Source organism: Schistocerca cancellata, chromosome 6 (assembly GCF_023864275.1).
Source record: "Schistocerca cancellata isolate TAMUIC-IGC-003103 chromosome 6, iqSchCanc2.1, whole genome shotgun sequence".
NCBI lineage: Eukaryota > Metazoa > Arthropoda > Insecta > Orthoptera > Acrididae > Schistocerca > Schistocerca cancellata.
The window spans coordinates 522929991-522957115 of NC_064631.1; positions in this window are offsets into that span (position 1 = coordinate 522929991).

Below are 27125 nucleotides of genomic sequence, written 5' to 3' on the forward strand. Positions count from 1 at the left end.
GGGGGGGCTGGACGAGAACAGAGGCAGAGTCGTGCGCGAGACGCCTGGCGGTGGCTCAGCAGTTGGCAGAGCGGGGGCGTCGGGGGTGGGAGGGTGGGGGCGGCAGCGTCGCGGCCGGACACCGCGGCGCCATAATCGGATTCCGTCTGGGTGCAGCTGCGGCCAATCTGCCAGAGTGCCGCCACCCCACACTGGCCGCCGGTGCTCCGCGGCGGCACCGACGCCGTACCAGACGCTGGCGCCGCCGCCGCCGCCGCCGCCGCGGCGAAACCGCCAGGGGCCTGCGACGGCGCGGAAAACGGCCAGCCGGTCACGCACTCTGTCGCTCGCCTCTCCCTCTGATGGGCGGCCGGAATCGTTCGCAGCCGCACCAAAAACACGTCAAAGCATCCGACACTGGGGTGACGACAGTCGTATAATACTTGAGCGTCTCATCTCTTTTGGCATTTCCCGTTGACGTTCAGTGTGCTAATAAAACTTGGTTGTGTCTTGGCACCTACAGTGGCAGGAAAAAACGCATGGGACATCCACTTTGCGTACAATAACTGCTTTACATGAACCAGACCGCACCTAGTGTAGCCGAAGTATCTTTCAGTTACAATCAAACGTCCTGGTTCTCAGGTTCGATTTTGGAAAAAGATCATCAGTAACGTCGTTCCAAATAGACGGAGTAATGCTCGTTCTGCCAATGGCCTTCTCAAAGCGGACGAAGGAGCGGATGGAGTATCTGGGCAACCTATTGTCTGTGCTGTTGGAAACTGCTCCTAAAAGGCGGAAGAATGAGCAATGATCAACAACATGTAGAACCAGCTGGCAGTGTACACTACTACGTTAAAGACGCACAATGAGTATTCACAGGACATGTGGCTTGTAACTGAAAATGTGTCATGATGTCCTCACCACTGCGAAAAAAATCTCTGCTCACCTGGTCAACACGGATTTAGAAAACACCGTGCTTGTGAAACACAACTAGCTCTTTACTCACACGAAGTGCTGAGCGCTATCGACGAGGGGCATCAAATTCATTCCGCTTTTATAGATTTCCAGAAGGATTTTGACACCGTACCTCTCAAGCGGCCTGTAGTCAAATTGGAATAACGTCTCAGTTATACGACTGGATTCGTGATTTCCTGTCAGAGAGGTTCGTAGTAACTGACGGAAAGTCATCGAGTACAACAGAAGCCATTTCTGATTGCTCAGATTCTCTCCTAAATCGTTTATATAGATAAGGAACAGCAGAGGGCCTATAATACTACTATTCTAAAAATGGAGTAACATCAAAGCTATTAGAGAAACGTAAATAAACGCAACATTTAAAAATAATATAACAGCAGTAGAGGAAGCGATACCCTTGCTGAGTTCTTGAGATAGTTGTGCAGAGCATGTACTGCTCTTGCATGGCATGACAAGCAACTACAGCGTAACATGTAGTTGCCATCGCATAAATAGCGACATCTCCACCTACCGTCTCCAGTATTAGGTCAATGATAGCCAATTACCGTGAAATAGGAATAAAATCATTATAAATACAATTTCAGAACGAAATATTTAGATCACGTCCAGTCATGTAAATATAGCAACAGCCTTTAATAAAATATAATAAAAGAACATGTAAATGAAGCATAATAAAGAATTAAACATCAACATTAGACTCGGACACAGGAGCGAACTCTATTGGTATTTGTGTGTAACACACATAGAGCAAAGATATCTCAAAAGAGCGCCACCAGAAACAATAGTAATGGTACGAAGATTGATATGATCCTACATCGAGTCAAAGACACAGAAGTATGCCTCAACTGTTTTTGTCTCGGAACGTAATGTACCATCGTAATTATATACAGAGGAGATAACAAATATATTAGATACAGCAGGATGAGTATCACTGACGCTAAAGAGTGTATGAAAGAATTACAATAGGGCAATGAAGCAATAAACCATTAACACTGAAATTAGACACAAGGTGCCCTATGTGGGGACTTGCACGTAATATATGCAAAGCAACAATGACTCAAAGAGACCCCTAGGCAGCACCAGTAAACGTGGTAACAGCATAAAGATCGATATGTTACGATTACACGTCACAGCAACAGTAGGGGGTGGCTTGTTAACTATATCTTGTTTGTTTCGAAACAGTATATACACCGTAGCATTATTAAATACAGTAGAAATAATGGGTACACTACATACAATAGGACGAATACCATTGACGCTAAATGGAAACACAAGGCACCCTCTATAGGGGCTTCTGTTCAACGTATGTCGAGCAGCGATGGCTCAGAAGGGATGTAACTGCAAACCACTGATGCATTCCTGCCATGTCACAGAATATAAAAGTAATGGCCCGTCAGTGAAGTACTGACTTGGACCATATACGTCATATTATAACTAACACAATATTGTCCATTTGTTTTACCTTTCAACTGCCAAAAGTTAATGAACATAATGGTTAGAATAGTATGGATCCGTCATTGGTATAGCTACTAACTTAGAATTGATGTAAAGAGTATAAATGTGTTCAGATAAGTGAAGTGAACTATTACCAAAACTTTGCCTTGGAACCAAGTGTGTGTCGTCTGAATAGCTACACAAAAATATCAGTAGGTAACAACTAAGAAATAAACTGGAGGCAGTATACAATGTATTCAACATGTGAAAATTATAATAGAAGTGAAACTAGAAATTGAACCACAAACGTTATGGCGAGGTTAAAATTTTATATTGAGTATGAGAACGTGGTAGAAATACTTGCAACTAAAGACCTTTAAAACTAATGAAAACAGAAGAGCAAGCAATTTCCGACCAAATTGTCAAAGATATCGAAAAAGAATTCCTCTCTGAAATCCAACAGTTTGTTTAGCAATGATAATGGTTCCTTTTTATGGTGAACGTTAACATCTAATTCTTCTAGAGTATTAAGAAGTAAACCTTTTGGGATGTGTGTAGAGTTTTTAGGCTATTGGAAACAGACTCTACAGATTGATTGCTGCGTGCAATGTATTGAAAAAAAATAGATTCACTTATCCCCATTTCTGATGTATGTTTATTGCATCTAACTTGCAAATTCTGGCCTCTTTGTCCAATTGCAGGTATCACAATGTATTTTATATACCGCATAATTGAAGTACTTATAGTTCAGGTTTCATCTGGTGTGATTATTGTGAAATGAATTATTCGTTGTCAAGACTATGGTTTATTCTCTATTCTTACATAATTTATTAATTTCATAGGATATACTACCTAAATAAGGCATTTTAGTAAATTTGTAATTGCTATTATCACTAGATAGAAGCAAATTGTAATAAGGCATTTGTAATTTTCTGAATAAAGATTAACATTATTAGTTTTATAATCATTGGCTTTTGTGATATACTTCAGAACATAAATCTCTATCTGAATATCCGTTGGTTCTAATGGAAGCTTCAACATTTGTTAATAATGAAATGAATGTTTTCTTCTGTATTTCAAGGGATGACAGGAAATGTCACTGAAAATAATATACATTGTTGAGGTTTCTTGTAAATTGCAGATTGATGTTTGCCATTGTGATTGGTGACGATAATGTCTCAGAAATTGATACTCATATGAACCCCATTTTCAGCTGTAATTAGCGGTTTAGGATGGATACTATTTAACACAGTAGTTAACGAGTCTTTTTCTTCTCTACATACTTTATGTCATACAAGGATCTCACCTACATATCTTTTATAGTAAATCAGCATTTTCAGAAAATGTTTTCCTCTATAATTTATAAATTCGTCGGCATTTTAAGAAAATGTTTTCCTCTATAATTTATAAATTCGTTGGCAGTTGTGCCTGCTAAGGAATTTACAAAGGCGAGATCATCTCTTTGAAAGTATATACTTTTTGCATTAAATGAGAAATAACTGAAGGATAACATGTTTCAAGTAATTCAATAACTTCTGCAATTTCTCCTGGACTCACTATTTTGTGTCTAACCAGATTGTCTTTTATAATATTAATAGTTTCGAAAAATGATATATTACTACAGTGATTATTGAGGTCGAGTGATGCAAATCCAACACCATCTTAAATATTGAATTTGTAGATTTGTTTCACTAGTTCAAAAGTATTCTTCTTTCTGAAATTTTCTCCAAAAAATACTAATTTTAAGCATATTTTTTAAATTTTCTTTTTAGTTTGTAGGACGGACAATTCTTGATGCTCGCTACAGGGTGGAAATGCACATGTAACTTAGTCTGTGATCTTAATTATGATGATTGGGACTGGTGACCCTAAGAGGTGTTTCCTCATTTGTTAAGAACAGAATGGTACTACAATCGAGAACGTTTTCTAGATTGTGTGAAATTTGAGAGTCATGTCCTTGTTAATTTCTGCAACACCATTCTTGTCAAATAAGTATACAATTTTAGAGATTTAATCTTTTTCATTAACAATAAACAAGGTGTTAACTTAATCTGATTTTTAGTTATTGCCTGGTTTGAACTATTTTACATTCATGGTTCATTCTGTATTTTATTTTGCTTTGTTCCTGTGAAATTATGTCTTTAGATTTCTGTGTTGTTATTCAGGTCTCTGATTTCTTACATTTAGCATATTCAGTAGGTTCTCTGACATCCACTATAAGATGGTTAACATTTCAATAGTTACGAGAAGAAGTTACTTTTTTTTACAATCATATTAACCACCTAGGATCACTTTAACAACTGCAGTTCCTCTTCTTCCTTTGTTGTTATTTCCAGTATTCCCTCATTTTCTCCCCATGAAGTCTCTTGCTTTCTTCTGTACATGTTGCTCCTTATTTTTTTTCTTCTGCTTCGAAAGGTATCAAAATTTAGTATTTTATTTTTAAAACGGTTTCTTTCTGCTATTTCTGATTCTTTGATGTCGTTTCGTTCTAGATCTTTCCTTACTTAAGTAATCCACGCTAATGTCTATTTCTTCTTCCACAAATAAAGTAGTATTTGTTTTGTTAGTCTATTTCCATCCATTCGGTAGAGGTGTGCGAAAAAGGTTAATCTTCGTTTGGCCATTACTTCAGATATTTTCTCTATATCCTCATTACTTCTTTTTTTCCAATCATCTGCAGTTTATATTACACCCATTTTTCTTTCTAATAATTCTTCTTTCCAGTACCTCCAGTTTGTTCCTCTTATAGTTCGTCGTTAGGCATTCAGATCCATATAAACATTCTGGTCGTACCACTGTGGTGTAGTGTTTTAGTTTTGTTTTCCTTGATAAATATTTCTTCTTGTAAATAGTTTTGAACAAGGAGTTAAATCATATTTCAAATCTTTATTCAGTAACACATTTTTCTGCAGCAGTAAAATGAATATTGGTAAGGTACATCATTGTTACAATCAGAAACAATTTTATACTGTTGAGTAACTAACTGATTTGATTTTTATGATATGAGTCTGCAATAACTTTTCATCTACTAGAAAATGCGTTTTAAAATATTAATGGCGAAAGTTAACTGCTTTATAATAATGTAATTTATACATTTTATGGTTCAAATTCCATTTTTTAAAAAGCTTTCTTAATTTCCGTTTTGATCCCAAATAACTCGCTCTTCTTTAATGGCGGGAGAGTTAGATTCGAAATTAATCTTGACATACTGTGGAATGAAGTTATTGCAAGAAATTTCTTGTTAAAATTAATCTTAGTATTTAACTTTGCAATATTCTTTCTGATTCCTCTAAACTTTCTAAAATTTCCGATTACCTGGTAAAGCAATCCATTTAGAACGATTATTAATTCCCTTATTGTAAGAAGTTTGCTGGGATGAAGGTTACAGATGAGTACTAATTTTGTCTGTTCTCTACGTGCACACTAAAATACCTAATATGCGGTTAAATAAAGCATAATAGGGCGAATTGTGGCATTGTCTACGATGCAGTCACGAGGAGTCTGTGTGCATATTTATATTTGAAGAACACACTAATTTCCGTTGCATTTACATATTCGCTGGGGTCAGGTGCGAATTTGTCACCAAACGGTTACATTTTTGTTCGAGGAGGGAAGGATAGGGAAGGGAAGTGGCCGTTCCTTTCAAAGGAACCACCTCGACATTTACCTCAAGCAGTTTAGGGAAATCAGGATGGCTGGACGCGGGTTTGAACCGACGTCCTCCCGAATGCGAGTGCAGTGTGCTAGCCACTGTGAACATTATTCCGATCCGGGTAAACTTTCTGATCTCCTTGCAGCACTGAACGGGAAATTCAGTATGTAAAGGAAGTTGATAATCTTATAATCACGGGTGACTGGAACATGCAGTAACGGAAGAAAAGGAAGACAGAGTTATGGGATAAAGTTGGCTTCTCAGTAGGAGCGAAAGACGAGAATTACGAGTATTAACAGAGATCTAAAACAGACTTCATGTTGTAATAGCAAATCCTCCGTGCAAAACCCCAAGAGGGGGTGGTATATTAGGAAAATACCCACAGGCGCAGGAAGATCCCGGCTGGATATCGTAAGGATTAGACAGATATTCCGAAACCAGATATTACATTGTGAGGCGTGCCCACGTGCAGATACCATAAATGCAAAATAACACCTGACAACCGAAGGAAGGAGGATATAGAAAGCAGTGTGCCGTAAGCAAAGAGGGAATTTTTTCCTAAAACAAGTCTGCTTCTATCGAACATAAGCTGTACTCTGAGGAAGAAATTTCTGAGAATGTACATCCGAAGTACGGCATTCTATGGTACTGAATCATGGACCGTAGGAAAACGGGAAAAGAAGAAAATGGAAGTGCTTGAAATGTGGTGTCACAGAAAAACGTTGAAACATAACTGGACTGTTAAGAAATGAAGAGGTGCTCCGCAGAATCGTCGAAAGAAGAAATATATAGAAAACACTGACCAGAGATGGTACACTATGACAGAACATGTTTTAAGAGTTGAAAGTAACTTCCGTGATACTAGAGGGAGATGTAAAGTGTAAAAACTGTAAGGGAAGAAAGAGACTGCAATAAATCGTGCAAGTAGTTGCGGACATAGTTTGCAAGTGATACTCGGCGATGGAGAGGTTGGCACAGGAGATACAGGAGAGGGGAGCGTGGCAGGCAGGATCAGGCAAGAAAGAGACCGCCTTTGGTGCTGAAAGCTGCTTGGGTGTTTCTACTTCCGGTACACACCCTACCAGAAAGTTGGGTGGGTATGGGACTCGGACTCTGAATTCAGTATCATTCTTCTGAAACACAATTGACTTTATTTACACGAAGTAATGAATGGCATCGACAGAGAGTTTTAGGTTGATTCCTTATTTCTAGACCTTGTAATATCCACGCCTATATTTTATTCAGAATAATATTCGCGACAGCGTTGTGTGTGGAAAGCAAATGAACATTCTCGTGATATTAATAAAAAGTACTTCATCGTTACTGAAATAATAAATAATTATTGTTGATGACATAATTTAATGTTCTGTAAGAAATTATATCTCAGACTATACCCATGGAAGACGACAATTAAAAGCTCCATAATTTCATATTTATGATCCTTCTAGAATAATTTTTCTTCTTGTTCGAACTGTTATACTAATTCGGTATGACTGATGTCTCGTAACACAGAGGTCTGTAAAAACTTTATTATGTTGTTAATTAATATTTGAAAAATAGACTTTCTGTGTCATTGAAATCAATCTTCTTTGTTTGGAGTTTTATTTCATTATGATTCTCGTACTATATATGTGTTACGTTTAATGCAATTTTGTCATATGATGGCACGATGGAGACCGTGGCTATTGTTTGACGACAAATGTTGATGGTGTTAGGACAGCAACCAGCCACAAATTTACTTTCAGTTCCTTTATTCAAAGAGTACCGTTACCGGTTTAGAATCGTTGTGATTCACCCTCAGACGGTTTACACGCTTTCTTTATGACATGTGGTGTGTTTTTTGCAGATTAACTGTCGTGAAATGTAGGTTTGGAGTGTTTGTTTTCATAACATTCGTCCAACAGATGTCAATACATTCCCACTGCGTTATTATTGTTGCACACTTAAATTTGTCTCGCTGAACACTTTAGATATGTCACTGAGAAGATTTCTACTACGCACCACGTGTTTTGATATCTGTAAAAAACACACCACTTGTCATAAAGAAAGCGTGTAAAACGTCTGAGGATGAATTACAACGATTCGAAACCGGTAACGGTACCCTTTGAATAAAGGAACTGAAAGTAAATTTGTGGCTGGTTGCTGTCCTAACTCCATCAACATTTGTGTTAAGTTTATCTGAGCAGCTACAAAGGAGCGCAGCCATTAGCGCTATAGATACAGCCCTGTTTATTGGTAAATGCTGAATAATAAGCGATTAACACTGAGAAATATTTTCAAATGTTAATGCATATAGTGAAGGTACAAAAAAGAATTCATATATATTATTTGTTAGTCGTAAAACAGTGCCTGAAGGAGATTCGATAAGCAACTTTTTTAGCAATTTTTAAAGCAATCAGTCGTCCTTTTCTTGCAGGTTTTATTGCGCTAATCCTGATTTCCGCTAGTGCGTAGGCATTACCAGTGCACTATTTTCTAGTCTCTATGCAGGTCGGTTCCCTGTTGTTCGGGCGTCAGTCACAATTCCTTGAATACTACCACTACTGGGAGCAGTATTCATGGAACTGTTAATGACGTCCGAATAATACTGAACCAGCATGCATAGAGACTAGAAAGTAGTGCATTCATAATGGCTAGGCACTAGCCGATGTCTGGATTTGCATAATAAAACCTGCAAAATAGGACGACTGATTGCTGCGCTCTGTAATTTATAAATCACTTAACAGTCGCTGAGTGCATCCACTTTCCTAATGGAAACTAACCTGATCATTGTCTTATGTTAGCCCCCATCATAGTGAAATATTGCAGCGGCAGTTTTAAACTGAATTTTTATAGAGACATAAAATTGTTGGTCATAATTGCGATGATAATTGTGTATTGGTGGTCCAGAACCCACTCAGAAGTATCAAATTTCAATTAAACTGTGAATAACCTTTATGTATAATGAACTTGCAGAATCGCAATTCACCACTGAACACAGGACGGTACTATCAATCAGCAGTGGTGTTCGCTGTCACTGCCCGTCTCCTCACGCAGGCATGTGTGTTGTGAGGTTAACGGCAGCCTACGCTTGAGACAGTAGTTCTCTAGCACGGCTGCCACTAGTCTCTGGCCTATGGTGCAGGATAACACAAAATGTTGCAGGGACTGCACTTGGGTTTTTTGATGGCGGGTGCAGTTGTAGAGTGGTTACGACGTGGTTGGTACACAGTACAGCCATCATCCTTGTGGTAGTCAGACACGGTGGGCCAGAGCGTTGACGACGGGTTGCCTGCCCTCACAATACCAGTCACATCGGAATACCTCAGAACTCAGGATATTGCGATATTTGACTACCCAGCCAAACGGAGATCCACAATAAGACCACGTCCAAACACTTGTCAGGCTCTGACAACGCTAACAAACACAAGTATGTGGCACCTCCGCGTCCTCCACAGTGATCACTCCACATCTGGCTCTGTTATCGCCCATTATGTACCCTACCAGGCGTGTAACAATGCTAACGCATTCAGATGGCCACTCTACTTGTCACGAAGAATTGCAGCTCGTTTGGATACCAGCCCATTGTGTTTACGTACACTATGTGATTAAAAGTATTCGGAAACCCCCAAAAACATACGCTTTTCATATTAAGTGCATTGCGCTGCCACCTATTGCCAGGTACTCCATATCAGCGACCCAAGTAGTCAATAGGCATCGTGAGAGAGCAGAATGGGGCGCCCAGCGGTACTCACGGACTTTGAACGTGGTAAGGTGATTGGGTGTCAATTGTGTCATACGTCTGTACGCGAGATTTCCACACTCCTAAACATCCCCAGGGCCACAGTTTCCGATGTGATAGTGAAGTGGAATCATGAAGGGACACGTACAGCCCAAAAGCGTAATGGCCGACCTCGTCTGTTGACTGACAGAGACCACCGACAGTTGAAGAGGGTTGTAGTATGTAATAGGCCGACATCTATCCAGACCATCACAAAGGATTTCCAGTCTACATCAGGATCCACTGTAAGTGCCATGTCAGTTACCCGGGAAGTGAGGAAACTTGGATTTCATGGTCGAGCCAGAAGCCACACACCACGCCGATAAATGCCAAACGACGCCTCGTTTGGTGTAAGGAGCGTAAACATTGGACGACTGAGATGTGGGAAAACGTTGTGTGGAGTGACGAATCACGGCACACATTGTGGTGATCTGAGAGCGGGGTGTTGTATAGCGAATGCCCGGTGAACGCCGTCTGCCAGTGTGTGTAGTGCTAATAGTGAAATTCGGAGGCGGTAGTGTTATGATGTGGTCGTGTTTTTCATGGAGGGGTCTTGCACCCCTTGTTGTTTTGCGTGGCACTATCACAGCACAGGCCTACATTGATGTTTTAACCACCTTCTTGCTTCCCACTGTTGAAGAGCAATTCGGGGATGTCGATTGCATCTTTGAACACGATAGAGCACCTGTTCATAATTCACGGCCTGTGGAGGAGTGGTTAACGACAATAACATCCCTGACTGGCCTGCACAGAGTCCTGACCTGAGTCCTACAGAATATTCTTGGGATGTTTTGGAACGCCGACTTCGTACCAGACCTCACCGACCGACATCGATAACTCTCCTCAGTGCAGCACTCCTCCATTCCCCAAGAAACCTTCCAGCACCTGAATGAACGTATGCCTGCGAGAGTGGAAGCTGTCTTCAAGGCTAAGGGTGTGACAAAACCATACTGAATTCCAGCATTACCTATGGAGAGCACCACGAACTTGTAAGTCATTTTCAGTCAGATGTCCGGATACTTCTGATCACATAGTGTATATAATTCGACCATGTCTTTTGGGCGATTGACTTTTCTGTCAGGAAGTGTATTTGCTTCTTTCCGACCTATATACTGATGAATGGTCGACTTAAAAAGTAACAGAAATCAGGACTGGCAAGAAAAATTTAGATGTTATTTACCCTACTTGCTATTCGAGAGTAGAACCGAGAGTAGAATGGAGAGTAGATCGGGCAACATATAAATTGACAGCGGTTTTGTGAGCCGTCTACCAAGACTTCAGTGTCAATAGCGGAGTGGTCAAGTACCTGTTGACGTGGGAAAAAAAGTAGAGCCTCCTGAAATGGTGGTTTATGTGCTCAATCATTACTGAACATGGGTGTTTTGTGACATCATCCGACGAGAACCTCTGCTGTTTGAAGGAACCCTGATACAGTTAACAGATACAAGAACAAAAAACTGTAGATTCACAGAGCAGAGATCAGTTTAGTTTAGTGAAGAGAAAAGATATTAGGCATGCAGTTGTGACGTTCCGCTTGATTACCAACGATGAATTGAAGAAAAGGTTGGTACCTTCCAACGATTTCTGGACCTAGAACAGTCGTCAACGATGTAAGGTCGAACGAGACGTTCGTTTTCCTTATAGAAGGCTGAAGTACTGACGGACGGATAATGTACATCTACAACAAGTGAATGGGAGCAACAAAACTCGAAATCTACGAAAGAGATTTTTTGTGAGGGGGGTAGGATTGTAGTTTACTGCCACTGGTGCTCAACTTGTACTTCGGAGAAACAATGAAGGAAGAGAAAGGTTTTAGGAGAGGAATGAAAGAACTCGGGTAATAGGCACCCACATCACGTTTCCCAGACAAGGTAGCCCTCTGGGCAGACTGTAATTAATTGGAAACAAATTGAAATAATTCTCACAGGATGCCGCTTAAGCGTAGTAGAAATGAGAGTATCCACTTTATTATCGTCAAAACTGGGAACTACACAGAAGTGGAAAGTTCCAAAAAATTGTCCTCTGCACGGGGTAGGATTACACAGGATAGTTGACGGATATAAAACGGAAGAAGAAGTGCAGCACGGTAGAAGAAAATCCTCTTCCTTTAAGGTGTTCTACCAGTATTAAATACTGCTGCACAACAAAGAATTTATTGACTTATTACGTTTCGTATGCAAGACTGAACGAAAGTGAGATGTGCAATATCGGAGATACGAAGGAGAAGAACATTATTAAGTGGGCAGATCTGATGGGAAGTGAAGATATACCAAAAAGAGTCGATGGGGGAAAATCATTACAAGTATAAAGAACAGGTTAGTTGGGCTTCTGCCACGGTTGTGTTTGCCAGGGTACCATAGTGCAGCAGCAAGTGGTAAGGATGTAGCTTGCGCACTATCTGACCAAACGTATCCTGCTACATATTAAACGAGGGGCGTGTCCATCCTACGACTTTATGATGGCTTGTCTCTGACGAAGACAGTTTCAGTGAGGCGTCCGAATGTCAACGCGGGACTGGCAGCCCATTCATTCCCAAGAGTCGAAACTAGAGATGATAATGATGTTAGCCTTGGGATCTCGAGTGACGTTGACGTTATAACTCATCCCAAAGGTGTTCCTTTGGCTCCAGGTAGGAACTATTTGGAGGCCAGTCCGTTTCAGGAATGTTAATGCCCTTATACCATTGCTTTCAAGATGATGCCTTATTACGAGGGGAGTGTCATGCTGATACAATCGTCATCTCAGAGCTGTTCCTGTACCGTTACACCACCTCCTGCATACGTCACTGTTGACGCTACACCTGATGAAAGTCCTCTAGGCTTTCGCCAAACTCAAACTCTTCCATCCGACTGCTACAGGGTATAGCGTTGCTAGTCGTCTACTGTTCAGTGGTGTCGCTCTTCACCTCATCTATAGCCTGCCATATAAGCTAAAATAATTGATGTGCGCCGGCCGCGGTGGTCGTGCGGTTCTAGGCGCTCCAGTCCGGAGCCGCGCTGCTGCTACGGTCGCAGGTTCGAATCCTGCCTCGGGCATGGATGTGTGTGATGTCCTTAGGGTTAGTTAGGTTTAATTAGTTCTAAGTTCTATGGGACTGATGACCACAGCAGTTGAGTCCCATAGTGCTCAGAGCCATTTGAACCATTTTTTTTTAATTGATGTGCATATACCGCAAACTCCTAATCCTCCTCGTCCAACATTTAATGGCTTGTCGCATAAGCTCGAAGTTTTTCCCGCAAGTTCAATAAACACAGAAGTTGGACATTAATACTGGACTCTCTTTCACTGTGTACAACAGTCTGCCAACGCTGCAGTAAGTTTTCGATTCCACGACTGTAAAGCTAATGAGATTTTGAGGCGAAGGACTCGTCGAGTAATATTCGCAACGCACTTTCATCGCGAATGGAAGGCCCTTAAAGGCTGTTCGATGGAGATTTGAGGGCGCAAGACCAGGTGAATGAGGTGACTATGGAATGACGTACCAACGCAACTCCTGTATAGAGTTTTTTGTCGGTCTAGCACAATGCAGGCGGATGTTACCGTGGAGTAGCATCACTTCACACATTCTTCCTGATCGCAGATCTTTAACTGCGTCCGCGAGACGTCTCAGTTGTTGACAATAAATGTCAGCAGTGATGGTTACACATCTACATCTACATCTACATCTACATCCATACTCCGCAAACCACCTGACGGTGTGTGGCGGAGGGTACCTTGAGTACCTCTATCGATTCTCCCTTCTATTCCAGTGTCGTATTGTTCGTGGAAAGAAGGATTGTCGGTATGCCTCTGTGTGGGCTCTAATCTCTCTGATTTTATCCTCATGGTCTCTTCGCGAGATATACGTAGGAGGGAGCAATATACTGCTTGACTCTTCGGTGAAGGTATGTTCTCGAAACTTTGACAAATGCCCGTACCGAGCTACTGAGCGTCTCTCCTGCAGAGTCTTCCACTGGAGTTTATCTATCATCTCCGTAACGCTTTCGCGATTACTAAATGATCCTGTAACGAAGCGCGCTGCTCTCCGTTGGATCTTCTCTATATGTTCTATCAACCCTATCTGGTACGGATCCCACACTGCTGAGCAGTATTCAAGCAGTGGGCGAACAGCGTACTGTAACCTACTTCCTTTGTTTTCGGATTGCATTTCCTTAGGATTCTTCCAATGAATCTCATCTGGCATCTGCTTTACCGACGATCAACATTATATGATCATTCCATTTTAAATCACTCCTAATGCGTACTCCCAGATAATTTATGGTATTAACTGCTTCCAGTTGCTGACCTTCTATTTTGTAGCTAAATGATAAAGGCTCTATCTTTCTGTGTATTCGCAGCACATTACACTTGTCTACATTGAGATTCATTTGCCATTCCCTGCACCATGCGTCAATTCGCTGCAGATCCTCCTGTATTTCTGTACAATTTTCCATTTTACAACCTCTCGATACACCACAGCATCATCTGCAAAAAGCCTCAGTGAACTTCCGATGTCATCCACCAGGTCATTTATGTATATTGTGAATAGCAACGGTCCTATGACACTCCCCTGCGGCACACCTGAAATCACTCTTACTTCGGAAGACTTCTCTCCATTGAGAATGACATGCTGCGTTCTGTTATCTAGGAACTCTTCAATCCTATCATACAATTGGTCTGATAGTCCATATGCTCTTACTTTGTTCATTAAACGACTGTGGGGAACCGTATCGAACGCCTTGCGGAAGTCAAGAAACACGGCATCTACCTGTGAACCCGTGTCTATGGCCCTCTGAGTCTCGTGGACGAATAGCGCGAGCTGGGTTTCACATGACCGTCTTTTTCGAAACCCATGGTGATTCCTACAGAGTAGATTTCTAGTCTCCAGAAAAGTCATTATACTCGAACACAATACGTGTTCCAAAATTCTACAACTGATCGACGTTAGAGATATAGATCTATAGTTCTGCACATCTGTTCGACGTCCCTTCTTGAAAACGGGGATGACCTGTCCCCTTTTCCAATCATTTGGAACGCTACGCTCTTCTAGAGACCTACGGTACACCGCTGCAAGAAGGGGGGCAAGTTCCTTCGCGTACTCTGTGTAAAATTGAACTGGTATCCCATCAGGTCCAGAGGCCTTTCCTCTTTTGAGCGATTTTAATTGTTTCTCTATTCCTCTGTCGTCTACTTCGATATCTACCATTTTGTCATCTGTGCGACAATCTGGAGAAGGAACTACAGTGCAATCTCCCTCTGTGAAACAAATTTGGAAAAAGACATTTAGTATTTCGGCCTTTAGTCTGTCATCCTCTGTTTCAGTACCATTTTGGTCACAGAGTGTCTGGACATTTTGTTTTGATCCACCTACCGCTTTGACATAAGACACCTCGGCGAAGCAAATCGTGGTAAAGTACACCGTTGCTGTTCCACAAGATGTGTAACATTTTCGTTTGTGAATGCGCGCAGGTGTTTGTACAGCCAGTGTGTGCTTTGCTTTGCTTGGGCTGAGCCATTCCTTTCTTTCCTCACGTTAGCATAAAGACACCATTCTTCGTTAGCACCCGGCCGCGGTGGTCGTGCGGTTCTAGGCGCTGCAGTCCGGAACCGCGGGACTGCTACGGTCGCAGGTTCGAATCCTGCCTCGGGCATGGAGGTGTGTGATGTCCTTAAGTTGGTTGGGTTTAATTAGTTCTAGGTTCTAGGGGACTGATGACCTAAGATGTTGGGTCCCATAGTGCTCAGAACCATTTCAATCTTCGTTAGCTCTAACGACACATTATAAGAAAGATCGTTATCGTTCCCAAGCCAGTTGATGACGAGGAAGCAAAGATGCACATAGTTTTGGATTAGAGATGCGGAACCCACACACCCGGTTTTTAATCCCCACCACCACCAGCACCACATTGCACGCAAACCACTGCAAGCAAATGCCGCACGATGGTGGAATGGCCACCGTTCATCACACCTACCAGTTCTCGAGTAAAAAGACGTGTATAATTGTGCATTAATGTGTTTAAACGATCTTCATCAAACCCCGAACGTCTTCCTGGACGTGGAAAATTACCTAATGTCAAAACGAGCCTCCTTAATACGAGAAAAGCATTTTCTTGTCGTGATCTGTCCAGTGGCATTGTCCCCATATACGGCGCTAATGTTTTTGGCTGCTTCCGTTGCTGTCACCCCTCAACTGATCTCAAACAGGAGAATATGTCGGAAACGTTGAGATTGCTCCACTTGACACTCCACTTCCCAGCGTTCACTGCTCCATTCACTATCTACAAATGAAAACCTATAAACTCATATAACAACAGCCAACCACAAATGAAAAGTGACAATCGAAACATAAATCGATAGCAGCCGGAATACCAACATGCAAAAGAAAAACACTAGGAACTTATGCAACAACCTAATAACTCTAGCAGTCTATATAACAGACAACCAGTTGCTAAATACGGGTCTATTAAACCTTGACCATAGTTTCGACTGTTTTAAAACGGTCTTCTTCAGAAGATATAAGACCAATTAACTAAATTACGACATCGTGTTTTGAACAAAGACAGTAACATTACAATAAGCATAATTAGAGATATCTGACAGATTTCTTCTAGACAAGCATACTCATGTGAAATCGATATATATATATATATATATAGTCAAAGTGGGAGTGGTTGACTCTGTCCAGTAGGTATCATCCACTCAATCACCATCTAGATACATTGCACACTGAAGCGCAAAAGAAACTGGTATATGCTTGTGTATTCAAATATAGACATACACAAACAGGCAGAATATGGCGCTGCGGTCTGCAATGCCTACATAAGACAATGAGTGTCTGGCGCAGCCGGTATATCGGTTACTGCTGCTACAATGGCAGGTTATCAAGATTTACATGAGTTTGAACGTGGTGTTACAGTTGGCGCTCGACCGATGGGACATAGCATTTCCGAGGTAGCGATGAAGTGGTGATATTCCCGCATGACCATATCACGACTGTACCGTGAATATCAGGAATCCGGTAAAGCATTATGTTTCCGACATCGCTGCGCCCGGAGAAAGCTCCTGCAAGAACAGGACTAACGACGACGGAAGAGAATCGCTCAAAGTGGCAAAATTGCAACCTTTTCGCGAATTGCTGCAGATTTCAGTGCTAGGCCATCAACAAGTGTCAGCGTGGGAACCATTCAACGAAACATCATCGATATGGGCTTTCGGAGCCGAAGAACCACTCGTGTACGCTTGATGACTGCACGACACAAAGCTTTACACCTCGCCTGGGCCCTTCAGAATAGACATTGGACTGTTGATGTCTGTAAACATGTTGCCTGGTCGGACGAGACTCGTTTCAAATTCTATCGAGCGGATGGACGTGTACGGGTATGCAGACAACCTCATGAACACTGCATGTCAGCAGGGGACTGTTGAAGCTAGTAGAAGCTCTGTAATGGTGTGGGGCGTGCGTAGCTGAAGTGATGTTGGACCCCTGATACGTCTAGATACAACTCTGACAGGTGACACGTACATAGAAATCCTGTCTGATCATCTACATCCATTCATAACATAGTACATTACGATGGACCTGGTCAACTCCAGCAGAACAATGCGACTCCCCATACAGAATTGCTACAGTGTGGCTCGAGAAATACTCTTCTGAATTTAAACATTTCCGGTGGCCACCAGATTCCCCAGACATGAACAATATTCAGCATATTTGGGATGACTTGCAACGTGCTGTTCAGAAGAGATCTTGACCCTCTCGTACTTTTATGGATTTATGGACAGCCGTAAAGGATTCATGGTGTCAATTCGCTCCAGCACTACTTCGGACTACTCGAGCCCTTGCCACATCGTGTTGCCGCACTTGTGCTTGCTCGCGGGGGCCCTACACGATGTTAGGCAGGTGTACTAGTTTCTTTGGCTCTTCAGTGCACAAATGTAGGAACCGTCTCCTGTAGGGCTTTGTCTTTAAACTCAATTTTTTTAATAAAATATCACATATTTGGCACAGTATACAACAATATACAGAATGCCTCTTGGAAGATTTGTAAAAAACTGATATATAATTTTAGAACGTGGCATCAGATCCTGTAGAGTGACAATATGTTTCTTTCAGAGCTAGTGACATCGCCGCATGGATGAAGTGTAGAAGCAGCGTTAAGTCACCTTTGGCAGGTGGCGCTCTTGTGCGTCCTATATGCACGTAGCTGTCACAAGCAGTGTGTTTGATTTTACTACTTGCAAGCTGAGGCCGAGTGTTTAAAATGTAGCTATCGTTTTCGCTAAGTGTTTGAAATTTCAAGCTCTTCCCATAATTTTAATCTACGCTCTTTTACTTCTTTGTGTAAGGTTACGGTCTCCTCTAAATCCTTCAGTGTATAACCAGCAACAAATAAATGTTCTGCGAAGGTAAGATTGTGTACATTACTACCTTTCTTTCCCAGTAGATGTTCTTTATATCTCACCTTAATTTCTCTATCGGTTTGTCCATTGAAGTAACTGAGACAATTATTGCAGATAATTTTGTAAATACCAGAATTTAAGAACGCTTCCTCAGGATTTTTGGTAGTATGCACAAGATGTTCCTCTATTGTTAGTAGAAAAAGTTACCTTGCATTTATATTTATTCGCCAAAAGGCTTTTCTTTCTGTAGGACATATGGCCTAAAATGGGATGGAAATGGATTTATAATTGTCCTCTTTACTGTAAGCGAACCTATTATCCAGTAGAGTCGAATATTTTTTAGTAGTTTTGTCGCTGAAGATACAATCTACTACATCTTGCTTATATCTGTAGTTAGTTGCGATGGATTTTAATGCATTAGTTTCATTTTGTAGGTTACTAGGAGCCTGTGGAGTTGTTACGATACTATTGACAGCGGAATGAGAAAATGGTAATTTGTGTGCTCCTGGATAAGAAGAACCATCTGGGAGAATATTACTATCCGCATACGTTGGCTTACGGAAAACATTAAAGCTGATGCTGTAATCTACTACAGATGTTTTAAGATCGAGGAAGTTTAGCTGTACGTTCCCAATCTGAATTTCTTTTGTGAAACATATTTTCTCGTGGAAACTATTGAAAGTGCTGAACCACTTATCTAGGTATTGGTCGTTGCCGTCAAAGGCAATAATTATATCGTCAACACCTCGCTCTTCTCTTCCTCTTTTTAACTATTTGGTTAACATGTTAATTCTGTTAATAATAGGCACTAGTAAAATCACAAGCGCTGCTCATTGCAGATACATGCATATACCAGAGGTAACACAAGGCTAGTGCCTCTACTCTGCAGCCAGTCCGCGTATGTCACAAGTTCTAAACGTACATACTGACACTCTAAAGGATCTCACCACCAAGTTTTTTAAAAAAAATTAAAAAATCAGAAAAACGAATGTTTTAAGGCAAAATCCTACGGCAGATGGCTACTACTTTTATATAGTGTATTTACATACTGGATAAATGAATGACATGTACTACAATTAAAAAATCAGAAAAACGAATGTTTTAAGGCAAAATCCTACGGCAGATGGCTACTACTTTTATATAGTGTATTTACATACTGCATAAATGAATGACATGTACTACACAGAGTCAATGTCGCCAACTTTCATTATAGATAATGTGATTTTACGTGAGTATGCTTTTCTGAAGGAAAAAAATCTGTAACATTCCTGTAATTTTGCTCATTGTAATGTTACTATCTTTGTTCCGCACATAACGTGGCAATATTGTTAATAGGTCCTACATATTCTCAAGAAGACGGTTTTAGAATGGTAAAAGTTTAATAAACCTGTATTTTGCGACTGATTAGCTGTAGTTTCGAATGCATTGAAGCTATTGCATGCACTGTTTCTGTAGCGCAGCCATGTTAAAAAACACAAAATAGGGCTACGTTATTATTTTGTTGTTACATTAAGTAGTGGGGAAAGATTTAACCACAGCGGGCAAAAACAGTGATGGCGACATTATTTTATTGTTAAGATATTCAGGATAATCATTGAACAGGCGTAACGAGTTTGTATTTTAGAGAGCCATGCACCGGTAAAGCAGGAGAAACCTGCTCGGCACAGAAACCAGGTCGTTAGTTAGCCCAAAAATGACCACCCTGTCATGAAAGAACTGTTCGGAATGAGAATGGATTCTCTTGCCGCAGGTTCCACCGTCACCCCCATTATTGTTATACAGGCGATCTCAGGATGTACACTACCAAAGGCTATTGGGAAACTATTCTCGATACCCCACACAGTTCAAATATTCAAAGGTTCATGCAATTTCCTGGAAAACTTACCAACCATTGCTTGGATAAGAAGCGCTCAAATCAGTTTTATGAACTTTCTTATCACTCTCATACAATGATCAAGCTTCCACAATTTTCGAGTAGTTATCTATGTAACTACTGACGAAATGACGGACCGCAGTCATGAACTGTGCGGCTGGTCCCAGTGGAGGTTCGAGTCCTCCCTCGGGCATGGGTGTGTGTGTTTGTCCTTAGGATAATTTAGGTTAAGTAGTGTGTAAGCTTAGGGACTGATGACCTTAGCAGTTACGTCCCTTATGATTTCACACACATTTGAACACACAAATGACGGATAAATTTGAAAATGTGCACAGATCTCTACATCAGCTGAAATCTACCAACAAATTAGCACATCATTTTCCGTTAGGAGTTGGACAGTATTTACTTAGCTTCAATCATGTCAGCAGTGTGTCTTCTGATAGAAAGCTTGCAATACGTTGAGAGCGCTTCCACTGACATTCGTCAAGCGAACGTTTGTTAATAGCATTGTTACTATAAATAATTACTTTAACATTCTTGAATCATGTGCGTAAGCGAAAAATATACAGTTGTACTCTAGGTGTAGCGTCTTTGACTTCCATTCTAAAAGCTTATGGACTTGGTTTTGATCCCAGAGATTTCTTAAATTTTGAATTCAAAAGCATCAGCTGAGGCGGCTAAGAACTTCCTGTAGAGATAATGACTCTGCTTTTGTCAATGGCATCGTCATCAAAAGATGGAGGAGAGGGTATAGTCTCAGGGATCAACTTACCCTGAGAGTAGGAAAATGCCTCTATTGGCGGAAAAATCAGCAATCATTCACTGCAGTAGTATTCAGACGACAGTGGAAACTACAGCGCCAGAGACGGAGTATATCAACAGGAAATTCAGTGTGCAACTGAAAAAGTGTCACGATTATCTAGCCAGGGGAAAAAGATTTTCTGTTATTCTCCCATTCGAATATCTGTGAGGTGACCTTGAAAAAATACAAAAAACGACGAAACAGTAACATTCTACAAATCGGAACGTGGAATGTAGCTAGTTAGAGTGTGATAGGGGCACTACAAACCTGAAAAAAATTGGATTACAGTTGTAGTAGGGGTTAGTGAAATGTAATATAAAGACTATTATAGGATAATACTAAAAACATAAGTAATTAGTATAAAGGGAGCGAGACCGTTATGAATAGGAAAATGGTCAAGGAGTGAACAGATTAGCGGTAGGATTGTCGTCAACAGATTTGAAACAAAAGCAACGCTAGCATCTACAGTTCAGGTACATATGCTTAAGTTATTGGCAGACGACGAGGATATAGTGGGAGTACATGAGGGAAATACACGGGTAATTCAGCCTGTAATAGGAAGTGCAAATGTAATTATCGTGAAGGATTGCTATTCTATAATAGGGGAACGAATAGATGACAGATTATTGGAGTATACGGTCTTGGTGAAGATGCAATAGTGAAGACAACAGAGGATAATGTAGGTAAAAAGACGAGGACTAGTAGAAATCCTTGGGTAACAGAGGAGATATTGAATTTAACTGATGGAACGAGAAAATTTAAAAATGCAGTAAATAAAGCAGGTGGAAAGGAATACAAACGTCTCAAAAATGAGATCGACAGGAAGTGCAGAAAGGCTAAGCAGGGATGGCTAGGATGTAGAAGCATATATCACTAGAGGTAAGATGGTTACTGCCTACAGAAAAATTAAACAGACCTTTGTAGAGAGAGGGAAGAGAACCACCTGTATGAATATTAAGAGCTCAGGAGGGAAACCAGTCCTAACCGAATAAGGGAAAGCAGAAAAGTGGAAAGAGTACATAGCGAGTTTATACAAGAGCGGTGTAGATGAGGACAATATTATGAAGTGGAAAAGGACGTAGATGAGGATGAAATGAAAGATATGATGCTGCGGGAAGAATTTGACAGAGCAGTGAAAGACCTAAGTCAAAAAAAGGCCCCAGGAGTAGCAACACTCCATTAGAACTACTGATAGCCTAGGGAGAGCCAGCCATGACAAAACTCCTCCATCTGGTGAGCAAGATGTATGAGACAGGCGAAATACCTTCAGAATTCAAGAAGAATATAATAATCCCAATTCAAAAGAAAGCAAACGTAGAGAGGTGTGAAATTTACCGAACTATCAGTTTAATAAGTCATGGTTGCCAAATACTACCACGAATTCTTTACAAAGGAGTGGAAAAACTGGTAGACACGAACTCGAGGAAGATCAGTTTGAATTCCGTAGAAATGCTGGAACACGCAATGCCACACCGAACCGACGACTTATCTTAGAAGACAGCTTAAGGAAAGGTAAACCTAGGTTATATTTCTAGCATTCGTAGACTTACAGAAATCTTTTGACAACATTGATCGGAATACTCTCTTTCACATTCTGAAGGTGGTAGAAGTCAAATACAGGAAGCGAAAGGCCATGTACAATTTTTACAGAAAGCAGATAGCAGTTATACTGAGCAAGCAGTAAAGGAAACAAAAGAAAAATTTGGACTAGAAATTACAATCCACGGAGAAGAAATAAAAACTTAGGTTTGCCGACGACATTGTTATTTTGTCATAGACAGCAAAGGACCTGGAAGAGCAGATGAACGGACAAAGCAAAGGAGGATATAAGATGAACACCAATAAAAAAAATGGGGATAATGGGATGTAGTCGAACTATATCAGGTGATGCTGAAGGAATTAGACACTGGAAGTAGTAAATGAGTTTTGCTGTTTGGCGAGCAAAATAACTGATGATGGTCGAATTAGAGAGGATGTAAAATGTAGACTGGCAATGACAAAGAAAGCGTTTCTGAAGAAGAGAAATTTGTTAACATCGAGTATAGATTTAGGAAGTCTTTTATGAAAGTATTAGTATGGGGTGTAGCAATGTATAGAAGTGAAACATGAGCGATAAATAGTATAGAGAAGAAGAGAACAGAAGCTTTCGAAATGCTACAGAAGAATGATGAAGATTAGATGGGCAGATCACGTAACTAATGAGGAGGCTCTGAATGGAATTGGGGAGAAGAGGAATTTGTGATACAGCTTGACTAGGAGGAGGGATCGGTTGTTAAGCCACGTTCTGAGGAATTAAGGGATCTGAGACGTGGGACTTAGGGGAAGCAGGAAAGGTGTGAACGATGCCTAAGCAGTTACCCTTGATTGCACAGAGAACACATACTCTCAACAATCATTTTTAAATGATTTTACTACACTGGCGGCTGAAAGCGTTATTAGAAGAATTGCAAGTTATTGTCGGCTGAAGGCCACAATCAATGTTACACATAATCAACGGCTGAAGGTCTGATTAAGAAGGTTCAAAATTATTCGTTGGCTGAAGGCCAGAAGCAATTTCAAAAGTACACAACGGCTGAAGGCCTGAAGTACCAATAAGGTGGACAACTACACGTTATAAATACCAAATCCCTTTTAACAATCTTAATAAGTGTAACAGGTTATAGTGACAGCTGAAGGCATTATCAAGACATAACTGAAATTACTTGTCGGCTGAAAGCCACAAACAATGTTACACACAATCAGCGGCTGAAGTCCTGATTAAGAAGGTTGAAAATTATTCGTGGGCTGAAGGCCACAAGCAATTTCAGAATACACAAGAACTGAAGGCCTGAATTAAAAATAAGGTGGACAATTACACTTTAAAATAACTACTTTCTAATAATGTTAATAACTTGTAACAAACTATAGTGGTGGCTGAAAATTATTTGTCTGCTGAAGGCCACAAGCAATGTCACAAACAATTAACGGCTGAAGGCCAGATTAGAAGTGGGGAAGACAATAACATATTAAATTATTAGGGTAAATTTTAAGCAATTATGATAACTTGTCCAAATAAGACAGAGTGATCCACATCTACATTGATACTTTGCAAATCACATTCAAGTGGCTGGCAGAGGGTTCATCGAACCATCTTCCCCATTCTCTATTATTCCAATCTCGTATAGCGCGCGGAAAGAATAAACACCTATATCTTTCCGTACGAGCTCTGATTTCCCTTATTTTATCGTGGTGATCGTCACTCCCTATGTAGGTCGGCATCAACAAAATATTTTCGCATTCGGAAGAGAAAGTTGGTGATTGGAATTTGGTGAGAAGATTCCGTCCCAACGAAAAACTCCTTTCTTTTAATGATGTCCAGCCCAAATCCTGTATTATTTCTGTGACACTCTCTCCCATATTTCGTGATAATACAAAACGTGCTGCCTTTCTTTGAAATTTATCGATGTACTCCGTCACTCCTATCTGGTAAGGATGCCACACCGTGCAGCAATATTCTAAAAGAGAACGGACAAGTGTAGTGTAGTCTCCTTAGTATGCCTGTTACATTTTTAAGTGTCCTGCCAATAAAACGCAGTCTTTGGTTTCTCTTCCACACAACATTTTCTGTGTGTTCCTTCCTATTTAAATTGTTCGTAATTGTAATACATAGGTATTTTGTTGAATTTACGGCTTTTAGATTAGACTGAGTTATACTGTAACCGAAGTTTAACGAGTTCCTTTTAGCACTCACGTGGATGACTTCACACTTTTCGTTATTTAGGGTAAACTTCCACTTTTCGCACCATTCAGATATCCATGCCCGAGGCAGGATTCGAACCTGAGACCGTAGCGGTCGCACGGTTACAGACTGAAGTGCCTAGAACCGCTCGGCCACACCGGCCGGCTCTTCGATAGTATCTCCATTGCTATCGCGCAGAGAAGGCATTGATTGTTTCTTACCGCTAACATACTTCACATACGACCAAAGTCTCTTTCGAATTTCTTCCAGGTTTCGAGACAAAGTTTCGTTGTGAAAAATGTTATAGGCATCTCGCATTGAAGTCCGCGCTAAATTCTGAGCTTCTGCAAAATATCGCCAGTCTTGGGGATTTTGCGTCTGTTTAGATTTGGGATATTTGTTTCGTTGTCTCTGCAACAGTGTTTTAACCCGTTTTGTGTACCAAGGAGGATCAGCTCCGTTGTTTGTTAATTTATTTGGTATAAATCTCTCAATTGCTGCCGATAGTATTTCTTTTAATTTAAGCCACATTTGGTCTATAGTTATATTATTAATTTGGAATGAGTGAATTTTTATCTGCTTTTTTGAATACGTATATTTTTCGCTTATTTTTCGAGGATTTGGTCTTTACAATATTCAATCTCGCTACAACTCTGTGTTCAATAATCCCTGAATTGATTTTGATGCTCGTTATTAACTCAGGATTATTTGTTTTCACAATCGTTTACTAGCCGCGTGGGCTCATGAACTGAGTGCTCGAAATAATTTTCAGAGAATACGTTTAGCACAATTTGAGATGATATTTAATGCGTACCTCCGGAATTAAACATGTATTTTCACCAACAAATCGAGGGTAAATTAAAGTCACCACCAACTATTATCGTATGAGTCGGGTACGTGTTTGAAATCAAACTCAAGTTTTCTTTGAACCTTTCAGCAACTGTGTCATCTGAATTGGGAGGTCGGTAAAAGGATCCAATTATTATTTTATTTCGGTTGCCGACAATGACCTCTGCCCATACTAACTCACAGGAAGTATCTACTTCAATTTCGCGACAACTACTTCTGGCAGCAACAAACACGCCACCGCCAACCGTGTTTAGCCTATTCTTTCGGAACACCGTTAGGTTCTTCGCAAAAATTTCGGCTGAGACTATATCCAGCATTTGCCAGCTTTCAGTGCCTATAACGATTTGATCGTCAGTGCTTTCTATTAGCGGTTGGAGCTCTGGTACTTTCCCAACACAGGTACCACATTTTACAACTGTTATACCAATGGTTCCTGTATCTAATTTTTCCTGTGTTCAGCCTGCATCCTTTGTGACTGAAACCCTTCTTGTATTTTCTGGAGACCATCTGTCCTAAGAAGCCGCCCTGTCCATGCCACACAGCCCCTGCTACCCATGTAGCAACGTCCTGCGTATGGTGGAAACCTGACCTATTCAGCGGTACCCCTAACCCTACCACCCTTTGGCGCAAGTCGAGGAATCTGCAACCTACACGGTCGCAGAACCGGCTGAGCCTCTCATTGAGACCCTCTACTCGGCTCTGTACCAGAGGTCCGCAATTGGTCCTGTCGACTATGCTGCAAATGGTCAGCTCTGCTTTCAAGCAAGGCTGGTAGCCTTTACCACTTCCGTTAGCCACTCGAAACCAGAGAGAATCTTGTCTGATCGAAAGTGACACACATCATTGGCACCGACATGAGCAGCCACCTGCAGTTGGCTGCACCCTGTACTCTTCATGGCATCTGGGAGGACCCGTTCCCCATCTGGAATGACTCCGCCCGGTATTCACACGGAGTGAACATTGGTTTATTACGCTTCTTGTCAGGCAAGTCCCTAAGGGGCACCATAATGCGTCTAACGTTGGAGCTCCCAACTACCAATAATCCCACCCTCTGCAGCTGCCCGGATCTTGCAGGCTGAGTTGTTTCCTCTGAAACAGGACAGGCGACAGCATCTGGCTCAGCGACAGTGTCAGCCACAGACAGCAACTGGAACCTGTTTGTCAGACAAACTGGGAAGGCCTTCCGTGCGGCCGCCTGGGAAGTCTTTCGCCGCTTGCTTCGCCCCAGGGCGACCTCCCATTCTACCACAGGTGAGGGGTCAGCCTCAGTGTGAGTATTAACAGGGTTGGCCACCGGTGAGGACTGATAGAAGGACTCAGACATGTTGGACGTCCGTTGGATCCCCACGGACGGCCCACAACAATTGTGCCCATCCACTGCAGCCTCAAACTGTGTAACCGGAGCGAAGTGTCACCAACTCGACTCGCATCTGCACATAAAAATCGCAGTCCCTGTTCTTACTAAAGACCGTGGAAAACTAAACTATGCAGATAAACGGACTGTCGGCACTGCTACGCTACTCTACTCTAGACCCTGAAGGAAACGCACTCAGCTGAATCTAAATAATTTGTCCCTGATTAGGAACTTGTAAAATGTCACAAAATCGGTTTATTTTCTGATGCAAACGAAAACGCGACAACTGTGGCTACTAGATATTAAATATACACGCAGAAACTCAAGATACTAAACTATTAACGCAT